Source organism: Mus musculus, chromosome 6 (genome assembly GCF_000001635.26).
Source record: "Mus musculus strain C57BL/6J chromosome 6, GRCm38.p6 C57BL/6J".
Taxonomy (NCBI): domain Eukaryota; kingdom Metazoa; phylum Chordata; class Mammalia; order Rodentia; family Muridae; genus Mus; species Mus musculus.
The window spans coordinates 133,086,148-133,097,218 of NC_000072.6; the positions used below are offsets into that span (position 1 = coordinate 133,086,148).

The window sequence follows — 11,071 nt, forward strand, 5'->3', positions numbered from 1 at the left end:
TACCCACTTAGCCAGAATCTCAAGAAAGCATAGTTTCCCTAAGTCTAGTTAGATGATGTCAGACAATCTCAGGTCCATACATGCATAGTACTATACTTTTCTCATTCCCTACTCTCTTGGGATGGGTACCCACATTCTTCTGAGAGGTATGGTATCCACATTTTGGAATTGCTTTGTGTTATCTTCCACCTTATGGGATACCTCTATACTGTTTGCATCTCTAACAAACTCTGCCAGAAAGATGATCCATCTCCATCCCTGGTCATCTCTAACATGCGCCAACTAAGAACTGATTTTTTTTCACTAGAATATGAAAACTGATCTCTGGTATTCTCGAGGGAGCATATAATTTTCTATTTTTGATCCTGCATCTCATATACCATAGCACAGAAAACAAGGATTGCCTGTTTTCTAGAATGAGGACATATCAGTGAGCTGAGGGAAAAGCAATTCCCAATGCTTGTCACAACAAAATTATGGGACTTTTCTGTTTAACGTCAACATTCCAATATAGTTACAGATAAAGCTGATCTTAGCTACTTTGTGGGTTCCTCTTTTTTTATACCCTTTATCCTCAGTAAGACAGAAAGAAGTCAAGAGGAGAGGGAGACAGAGAGGGAGAGAGACAGAGAGACACAGAGAGACAGAGACATCACTGAATCTATTTTTCCATTTTGTTTCTTCTTTGAGCACAACTACTAACAAACCACAACCAACCCCTCTAAATGATCAGCAACCAGCAACAATGTCTCTCAGGTCCCTAACATTTATATACCCTCTGAAAATTTTCTAGAATTCGAAATTTCACACAATTGCAGAAACTATCTGCAGCTGACAAAAACCATGCCTTGGTTAGAGTATGAGGCATATCATAGTCTGCTGCTATAGTCAGACTGAAGAAGCCCCATATCCCTACATCTGGAATTAAAATGAAAAGGCATTCCTATAATATTCCTGTGTTTTTAAAAGAAACCAAAATTCCAAAATTGTGGAATACACACAGAAGTGACAAAAGCCATATGTAGTAACATGAGGTGACCGCCATTTGCAGAGTCTTTATGTGGGCTGCAGTTTTGACTTCTCTGGAGCCTTTGACATTGTGCTGGGTGTTCTTCAGATGTTTCCTAAAGGAAAAGATGAGCAAAGTAAACATTATCAGAAACACAGTGAATGGTGTGGTTATGAACATAGTGTTGATGTGTCAAACCAGCCTAGAAAATTGGGTAGAGTTTCTTGATATAGCACTATAGGACATATTTGCCCATATCCATCAATCCAGACATCAATATATCTGCTTATGACTAACATGTTTAAGAAAATGATGAGCAAATATGGCAGCAATGTCAATTAAACTAGCTTTTTAAGGTTTCAACTTCTGGTCAAGAAAAAGAGTGTTTTTAGTGTAGCTATCTTGAGAAAATAGAAGATGCTGAGTCATGTAGCAAGCCAGATGCTGCAATGATTGGTCACTGTTCAATATTTTTTCATAATTCTTTTACTTTTTCTAGTTATTAGAGCTGGGTAGGTGGCTAATACCAATAAACTTGCAATTAGTGTCCAGATCACAGAGATTCCGGAGAGAGCCAGAGCAGGGAAGATCTAAAACACTGACGACATCTTTCTTTTTCTGACCCAGTCCACCCATGATATTCACCCAGGCTAAAAATGCACTGCCTAAATTTCCTATTATTAATTTCACACTTAAAATAAATGTTAATGTGAAATATAGGATAGGATTCATTGCCACTGGAAGGATGATTTAGTTTCTAGTTAAGTAATGAAGATGTGTTAATCAATCTTCTAAAATGCTCTGTGTATAAAATTCTTGAACTTTCAAAACATTTACTGCCAAAAACCCATATATACAGTACCAAGAAAATACAAATCACTAATGTCCACAGTGTTTTGGGTGAAAATTATATATTTTCCAAGGCAGCTAGTTTAATCTTTCTCCACATACTACACACCTTATCCAGAGCACCCTATTGTTTTTGCTTTGTTCTTTTGTTTGTTTGTTTGTTTTTTAGTTTTGCTGTTGTTGATGATGAGGAAGAAACACTGAATTCTCAGTTTTATCATCAAAATCAAGATATAATTATTTGTATTGGCTTTGATAGTTTTTTTTTATACAAATTTAGTCTCAATATTTGATTTCTGGACAAATAATTTTGGGGAATTGTAATTAATACCTGGCAACAAAATCTAGACTGACATATAAAATAAAAACAACATTAAACACATCAAATTTAAGTTTGCACAGGGACCAATGGATGCTTCCCATTGTAAGCTCTCTGTTACCTAAAATTCTTGTAGACATTTTTGTTCCTCTGAATTCTGTACTGAGAATAATAATCATCTTACTTTTTACAGGGTCATGCATGCACACACACTGTTACCCTTTAAGAGGAACATACAGATGCTGTTGACTTGCTCTTTCATTATTTCTGGTTCAACATTAGTGGGCTTCCAACTCATTCTTAGTACTGCTACAGTTCTCAGGATGCTGTATTAAATAGTTTTCATGTATAACTGATGCAATAAGATTATAAATTTGCTCTAAGCTTGACATTCCTTTGTCTCTGTATATGAAAAAGTTAAGAGATTGTCCCATCATGCTATAAAGCAAAGAATTTAAATGAATTCATTTATACCCCAAGGGTCTTTCCAGCTCTCTGAATCTTCCTTTGTTAGTACATAATCTTTAGCCTTTAGCACCTAGCAGATTCAGATACTGCTATCTCTCTCTGCTTTACACCAATATCTGCTATATTGACAAAAAGCAAAGCAAATGGGAGTATCAAAGAAGACAGAAAAAACACCCAGTTTTCAATGTTACAGTAAATCTGATGTGGTAGTACATACCCGTAACCCAGACTAACAGTGAAGAGGTGTATGCAGGAGGATAACTAATCCAAAACAAGCTGGATATGCAAATGAGACACTATTTAAAAACAAAGCCCTTTAAGGATTACAGGTAAAACGTTAGGTATTCCAGTTTGGGGGATGGAGCACAGTCTCAGTCCCCTGGAGCAATTGAGCAACAATTACAGAACAGATGATAACAAATAAAAGCATATTGCTATTTGAAAAGTTTTAAAGAACCTGCTAGAGTAGAAGCATGAACATGCCATCACTGCAGAGAAAAATGTCCTCGAAACATGGCATGGGTCCTTCCATAGAACAACAAAGAGGAAGAAGACAAAGAGAAATACCAAACACTCCAGGGTTGAGGCTGTGTGGAGAGGATACTACTACTGGAAGTTGTAGGCCTTTTTAAAAGTGGCCAAACTTGCAATCACCAGGAAAGAATAATACATGAATCCTAATGAGCAACCCTGAGCCTTTCACTGCATCTTCCTCTCTGCATGAGAATTACGTAAGATTCAACCTAAAAAGCCATTCCCAGAACAACCAGACTTGTCCAGACAAGGTGATTATGGTCCAAGAACAGTTCCTATCTTGCATTTATTTCTTCAGAAATAGATGTTCTCTTTAAGGATTTCCTTGTAAACAGCACACTTTTAAAAATTAATGACTATCTGTTTACTATCTATTCCAAGAATATTTGGAAATACACATTGGTCTTGACAAGTTTAAAAAAAAACAATGAATAAAAGGAGGAAAAATGTACAGTTGGGTGAGTAGGGAGTATCAGGAGAGTGCGAGGGAATGATTGGAGAAGTGTGAAAATGACTAAAGTACACTGTATTAAACTCTCAAAGATGTAACAAATAAATTTAAAGACTCCTAATGACTTGTTGCTATATTCATAGACCATACGAAAACTTTCTCCTTCTAGTAAGTGGCAATGAACATAGAGCCTCACTACGTTAATGAGTATAGAATAAAAGACCATGGAGATCTCAGCACTAAACTGAACACTCATAACAGTCTTCACATCAAGGCTCAAGGATCTTTGTGAAAGAGGAGAAAGGAAGATTATAAGAAACAGAGATAGTTCATAACAGCAAGAAAGCTGGTTTGGGAACAAAATGAGGCAGCAGCACGCATAAACTTATAACAGCAATTGTAACAACATGCACAAGAACTGTGCTAGCTTAAATGAGCCAAAAATCCCAGCAGAGGTGAGGAAAGTGGACATGAAATCCTGCCTCTAGCTGAGGATCTACAGACATTTGGTAGCTTTAGAGACAAGACTCCATTTTGTTGTTGTTGTTGTTGTTTGTTGTCTGTTTTTTTTTTGTTTGTTTGTTTTTAAACAATGTGATCCCTTGTGGATCAATCACACACCAAGACAGGCCCCATCTCAAGACCAGTCTAGCAACAAAAAATAGGCTCTGTGTGGGTGGGGAGAAATGAAAATTCAAAGACAGGTGGGAAGAAGAGGAGAGTGAAGAAGGTAGTTATAGGAGGAGTTGGTGAAATGAGCTAATGTGTTCAAAACACATTGCACAAATTTTTTAATTAATTAATAAAAATATTCTTTAGGTAAAAGAAAAAAAAGTACATATAACAGAAATCCACAATATACCACCAGAATAAATTATTATCTTTCCTTTTTAGGTAAAGGAATGTACCATTGGAGAACTTAGCTCTCCTGAACAAATGAAACAAGCTGAGGATATTAGCACACCAGCTGCTAGGAGGATTACTTCCACCACAGGCTGTAAGGACATTCTTCTTCACTTGTTTATAATTTGAACCTGTAGGACCAGGACCGTGAAAGGTAGCTTGCTCCCCAGTTGAGCTAAGGCTCGAAGCCCAGGAGACCCTGATGGGATGGTAGGTGCTTTGCCTGTTTCCAGGCACCAGGTCCTTATGACTAGCCATACCCCTCCAATAGATCCGTGGCCATCAGTCATGTAAGAGCAGTGCCCCAAGCCTCTCTATGTGTAGAGGACATGCTCTGTGGTCACACAGGCTCTAGACAGATATTCAATTTAATGAGGTACCTTAAGGCCTAGAGGGCTTAGCCAATAAACTTTCCTTCCCAGACACTCTTCACTGCAAAAGGTATCTAATCTCAAGCCCATCTTGAGAAGTGGGGTATGGTTTTACTCATCCACTTTACACCATGACAATAAATGCCTTAAAACCATGGACTGTCTCTTTTCACTGGGATTTTGCCATAGGGAGCCATGGAGGAGGCCTTTGCCTATAGAGCTTTAGTCTAATCTCCCATAGAAGGCCCCTCTGTGCTCCCAGCCATGTCCGCCATGCCAATAAGCCCAAACTGAAGCCTGTTGCCATCAAGTCAAGGACGATCCCTGTGGCACCAGCTAGACTGCCCTTCCTCCCTACCCCAACCCCAGCCCTGGGCTATATTCAGCCTGTGGGCCCCACTCTGTTCTTAGCTCTTCTGTGGCTTCCAGTGGTGCCTAGATGTCCAAGAGCCTGAGAACCAGACAGCCCTGGCCTCCTTGCAGCACCCCCCCCCACCCACCCACTTCCTGAGCCAGCTCCAGGTGCCCCGCACCTCACACTGAGCTTCCCCACTCCTGGAGCTGTGTCCCAGGGATTCCTTACAGCCCAACATCTGGTGGCAGGGTGGACACAGGACCCATAACTCTACATGAACTTGGATGAACTACAATGAATTAGAGTTTTAAGTTTGCAAACAGTTCTGAAGACATAGGCCTAAAAGCTAAAAATTCTATCACAAGGGACATCTATTTTCTCCCAGTAATACCTGAACAGTTTTCAAATGCTTTAAAGAAATGGGCACCTTTTCCAAAACCAAATTCTCCCATTAAATTCATGACCTCCTTTGTCTTATATTTTTGTCTTATACACACACACACACACACACACACACACACACACACACCCCAATTCAAGACTGAGAATAAACACTATCAAAAAAGCACAACTCTGTATCACTGCACTATGAGAATTCCATTGTCTAGGTCTGGCAATAAATCTAGTGTATTGGTGAAATGAAAGCTACTAACAGGAGAACTAGGTCCATTGTTGCCCACCGCCTGAGACCTCTGCAAGCTGCGTGTCCACGAGTACCCACTTGGACTTTTGCAATCAGAGATAACAGCAACAGCCTCAAAATGGGTGGAGGGCACTGCGTCTCGGTATTCTCACCCAATGTATGCAAGACACTGGCCACATTTTCATCACGCAGAGCTTTGGATGTGAAGCCACTAGATTCCGAATTCACTTCCTCATGGTTCTTCCCTCATGGAATTTTTCTCCGGAACTCTCTTGCTTATGAGCTTGGGTATCCTTGGAACTCTCAAGGCCAGCACAGGGCTCGGCAGGAGTCTCCCTACAGTGTTTCCCATCTCAAAAGCTCTGGGCAGCCTCTGCGTAACAATAGAACCCCAACCGGGCATCCACAAGAGAAAATGAAGCACTGTATGAGGAGGAAGGGTTGGATTCAGATTCCAATGAAGTGGAATGCGTGCAACCTGGGCAATATGGAAGTCACTGAGGAACTCTACCAGTAGAGAGAAGGAGCCAGCAGCAGCTGGACACAGAGTGCCTGAATCATTATGTGAATGCGGACCGTGGCCTGTACTTCAACCACCATAGGTCAGTGGAGCCCCCATCTGAGAAGCCCTGGGAGCAGCGCCCAGCAGAGATGAAGCGCTTATATGGCAACAGTGCTCCCAAGATCATGGCCATGGAGGCTGCTCTACAGCTGAGCTTTGACAAGCACTGTGACAGAAAGCAGCCAAAATACTAGCCTTTCATTCCCTTGAAGTTCTGAGTCCTGTGCACCCGGACCCTAGGCAATGCTTCACAGTTCCTAGCCTCTCCCTCTTCATCTCTTCTGGACATTTTTCAGAGAAAGAGGCCTGCATACCGACATGGTGGATACTGTCTGTCAGCCACTTAGAATTCTGTCATCAGGAGATATAGTGTTGCCAACACGAGGAATGTTCACTGACAAAGTGATGATTGTATATAGCATTCTGGCTCTTGGTTTTCTCTTTAACTGCCCAATCCATTGAAATTATTGCCTAGCAATACTGCCTATTGTTTTGCATTTTTAATTTCCTTCGTTAAACCATCCAGGATGTCATAAAAGCCTTAAGCCACATGTCATTTATTCCTATATTTTTTAGACCAGTTTCCATACAGCGCATGCTAGCTACAAACTTATATTATTTTCTTGCTTCCAAATAATAGCTTACAGGTTGCCACTGCCCACTGGGCTTCTGTCAACATACTTTGTGTGACTGTAGATTTTTGGATCTCTCTAAAAATGATGCGAGTGAACAGTAAGACAAGTGGCATTTGTTACTCAGCTAGGTGCCAGCCCGCATGCTCTAAAAAAGGCCTGAGAGTAAATACTCTGGGCTTGGCAGGCCATGTTGTTTGTGTCATAACTGCCTAACACTGTCTTCATAGCATAAACACAGCCATAGTTCCTGAATAAACAAATGAATATGACTGTGTTTCAGTAAAACTTTATTTGTTTAAAAAAGAAGCTACTAATAGACAGGCATCTGCTAGAAGGGTTCTATGTAAAGTCATTTGAAGTCATGATGAAAAAGCCTGCATGCAGAATGCTGTGTTCTTTGGTCTACCAGTAATATAGCAACACGGTAGAGGGAGGGAAATTTGACGTGAATGTATAGCGATTCTAAAAAATGTCCAATTTCTCTGAGATTTGTGCATACACATTCTTTTTTATTGATTCCTAACAGAATAACAAACACCTAGTTCCTGAACAATTTCCGTATTTCCCAATTCAGTCCTTCAACATTTTTTTCACTAAGAGAAGTCATTCATATAATGTTTTTTAAATGGGCTGAATTTTTACATATCAATAATCCCCATGTATGTACTATAGCATCTTCCTTTAAGAGGCTACACATTACATATATTTACCTTCTATAAAATGTGTGGGCCCATCCAATTGAATCAGAAAAAGTACAGAAAATATACTCTTCACTTTTTAAAGAATAAATAATGAACAATCAATGTTAGAGTAATGTTGATAAAACATAAAGCTAGTTATTCAAAGGAATTCACAAGATCCTTGCTATAGATCCAACAGTACTGAAGCAAGGACACATAAACCGTAAAACCATCTCAGCTCACATCATCTCCTCTCTTCAGCCTGAGTTTTAAGCTGTTCTCCTGGGTGATTACATTTATACATTTTTAATTCACATTTTATGTTGCCATACAATCAATATAATACACAAACAAAACACAAAAGTTCATGCTCTTAACACATCAGTTCGTCCTAAGTTACTCTGTGACAGCATGGTTTGTTTCTCAGAGAAAAAACACAGGCATATGCTTACGTAAAGTAAAACATGAACATAAATCACTTTGTTGTAGTATTCAATGAAGATACTTACAGTCATGATTTGGTATTCATGGAGATAGAAATTTAAATGAGATTCACAATATAAAATCTACTTTAAAATGATAGTGCTTTTCCTAATGATGAATATGTTCCAAGGATTCTTGAATATCCAATTAATTATAGAAAGAAAACTTGGATTAAAATGAGAAACTTCATTAAAATTATTTGAATTTGATCTTGTATTTGAAACAGAGAATAGGTTATTTATATCTGATGTAAAAGGCCATATATCATTTTTTGACAAGTTCTAGATTACACAAGTATTATTATGTGGATACAATTACAGTTTCACATTATTATGTCATCATGAATACATTGTTTTTACATATAAACATAAATCATTTTAAAATGTCAAAGACCTTGTGCCTATATAGCAAATTACATTATAGTAGTACTATATGCTCATATATTTATTTAGTCTATATTCATGTCTATCCTTTTAGAACAATATAGATATATCCAATTTTTATGTCAATGCTGTAATTTTAGATATTTCCTAGTCTACCAAAAAAATTCTGCAAACTTACAATGCTGTGAATGAAGGAAAGAAAGTAAAAATTTAAACATTTAATTTCTTAGGAATTGATCTTCTAAAATACAGAAGATGCTCAACAGTAATGTTTTAGGAATCTGAGGATTCTGCATCACTGAGCCTGCACCTCAGCCACCATGCCATGGAAAGAACAGCCTGCCTAAGCTTAGTGTTTCCCAGAATCAGGATATAAGAGTGGCCTGAAGGAAAGGCAAGTCTGGTAGCGAAGGAAAATAGAGTAACTGAATTTTTCTTCTGAAATTTAATGTTACAAAACTGCAAAAGGATCGACAGGAAAAAAAAAAGGTATACATTGACAGAAAGGTGACCACCATTTTCAGGGCCTTTATGTGGGCTGCAGTGCTGATGTCTCTGAAGCCTGTGGCATTGCCCTGCATGTTCTTCAGAAGTCTCCATAGCAAGAAAATGAGAAGGAGAAACATTGTCAGAGATACAGTGAATGGTATAAGTGTGAACATAGTGTTGATGAGTATAATAAGCCTAGAAATATGAGTAGCAGTATTTAAGATAGCATTGTAGGATATATTAGCTTCATGTCCATCAATTCAAACATCAATACATCTGTTTACGATTAAAATATTTGAAAAGAAGATAAGCAAAGATGCCAGCAATGTCACAGATACCACTTGTTTTACTCTCAATTTAAGGGAAACATCACGTTTGAAATAATTGCCTATTTTGAGAAAATAAAAGACGCTGAGACTTGTAGCAAGCCAGATGCTGAAATGATTGGTAACTGTCCAAGATGTATTAATTTTGCTCACCAGTCTTTTAGTCATTATTAAAGCTGGATACAGTTCATATACCAATACACTTGTAATTATTGAGCAGAGGAAACCAATTCTGGAAATTGCCAGAGCAGTGAAGATCTGATCTATAAAAGATAGCTTTCTTCTCTTCTTTTCTCTTTCTTTTCTTCTCCTAGTCCATGATGTTCACCAGAACTATGAATGCATTGCCTAAACTTCCCACTATGAATTACACACATAAAGTAGTTAATAATATGTAATATAGGACACCATTGTTTTCAAGAGATGCTCCAGTTTCTACTACAGTGCTAAATATTTGCTAATAACAGTCTTCTGAAGCACATCTAGTTGATTCTTAAGAATTCATAGCATACAAATTTAATAAAGTCTTACATACAATGTCACATAAACATAAAGAATCACTAATGGGCTGGATCACAGTTTTCTTCACGAAAATAATACATTTTTTAAAAGAAGCACATCTGAGTATGTAGCACAGATGCTATATACCTTACAGATGATGTACTGAAGTCCTCTGTAATTGATGCTGAAGAAAACAAAATTGCCATATGCTGTCATAGAAATGAATTTATTTATTTACATGGTTTCAACTATCTATGTATTAATTTTTAACCATTTAATTCCTGACAAGCAAAATTATAAAATTATAGCTCACATGAAAGTCAACAGTATTTAAACTGATATGTAATATAAGGATTTAATTAAATATTTCAAAAGGGTGCCAGTATAGGCTCTTATTCTTGTTTTCCAATGTTCTCCCTAGAAACAAACAACTACCTAATAATTTTCCTCAAATAACTGTGACTGACAAGATTGATAAGTTTACTTTTTATAAGGTCATATGTACGTATATACATAGGCATGTATGAGTTCATAAATGTGTATCTATTTCCATGATAATCCTTTTCATTTCTGACTTCTATAACTCAGGTTTATCATTTACTTAAAACTTAATGTATATTTCATTTAAGATTTAGTAATATGATAGTTTGTTAGGAGATAGTATAATATTGCTTTCATTTGTAATTGATGCAGTAATGATGTAAATATTCTAAAGACTCGTGAGTGACCTCTTCCATACATGCAAATACGTTTGAAAACATTCCTATTGTTATGAAGTAGACAATAAACTTACTCAAATTCATCTGCATAAAATGAATCCTCTTCATTCTCGGTGTCTCCTTTCTTTGTTCACGCATGTCATTCCTTCACCAGTACAAGCTTCAGGTACTATTTGTTTTCCTCCACTTTGTACCCACATCTGTTTATTTAAAATTACCGTAGGTACCAAGGTATATAAAACAAAATACACACTCAAGGCAAGCCAGTAAATGTTGCAACAGGAAATAACATTCTTCAAGATATAAATAATAGCCAAAGGAGCAATAACACACAAGAGAAACTATCAAAATAAGCAACCAGAAAAACATCAAAAACTTTAGGAAATGGTAT

The 11,071-nt window shown here is 37.5% G+C and overlaps 3 pseudogenes; 1 reads left to right on the forward strand and 2 right to left on the reverse strand.

Annotated features, from left to right (window-relative positions):
* On the reverse strand, positions 968–1,708 carry Gm18691 (predicted gene, 18691; annotated as a pseudogene).
* Gm8921 (predicted gene 8921) lies at positions 5,916–6,879 on the forward strand (annotated as a pseudogene).
* Tas2r141-ps4 (taste receptor, type 2, member 141, pseudogene 4) lies at positions 8,919–9,784 on the reverse strand (annotated as a pseudogene).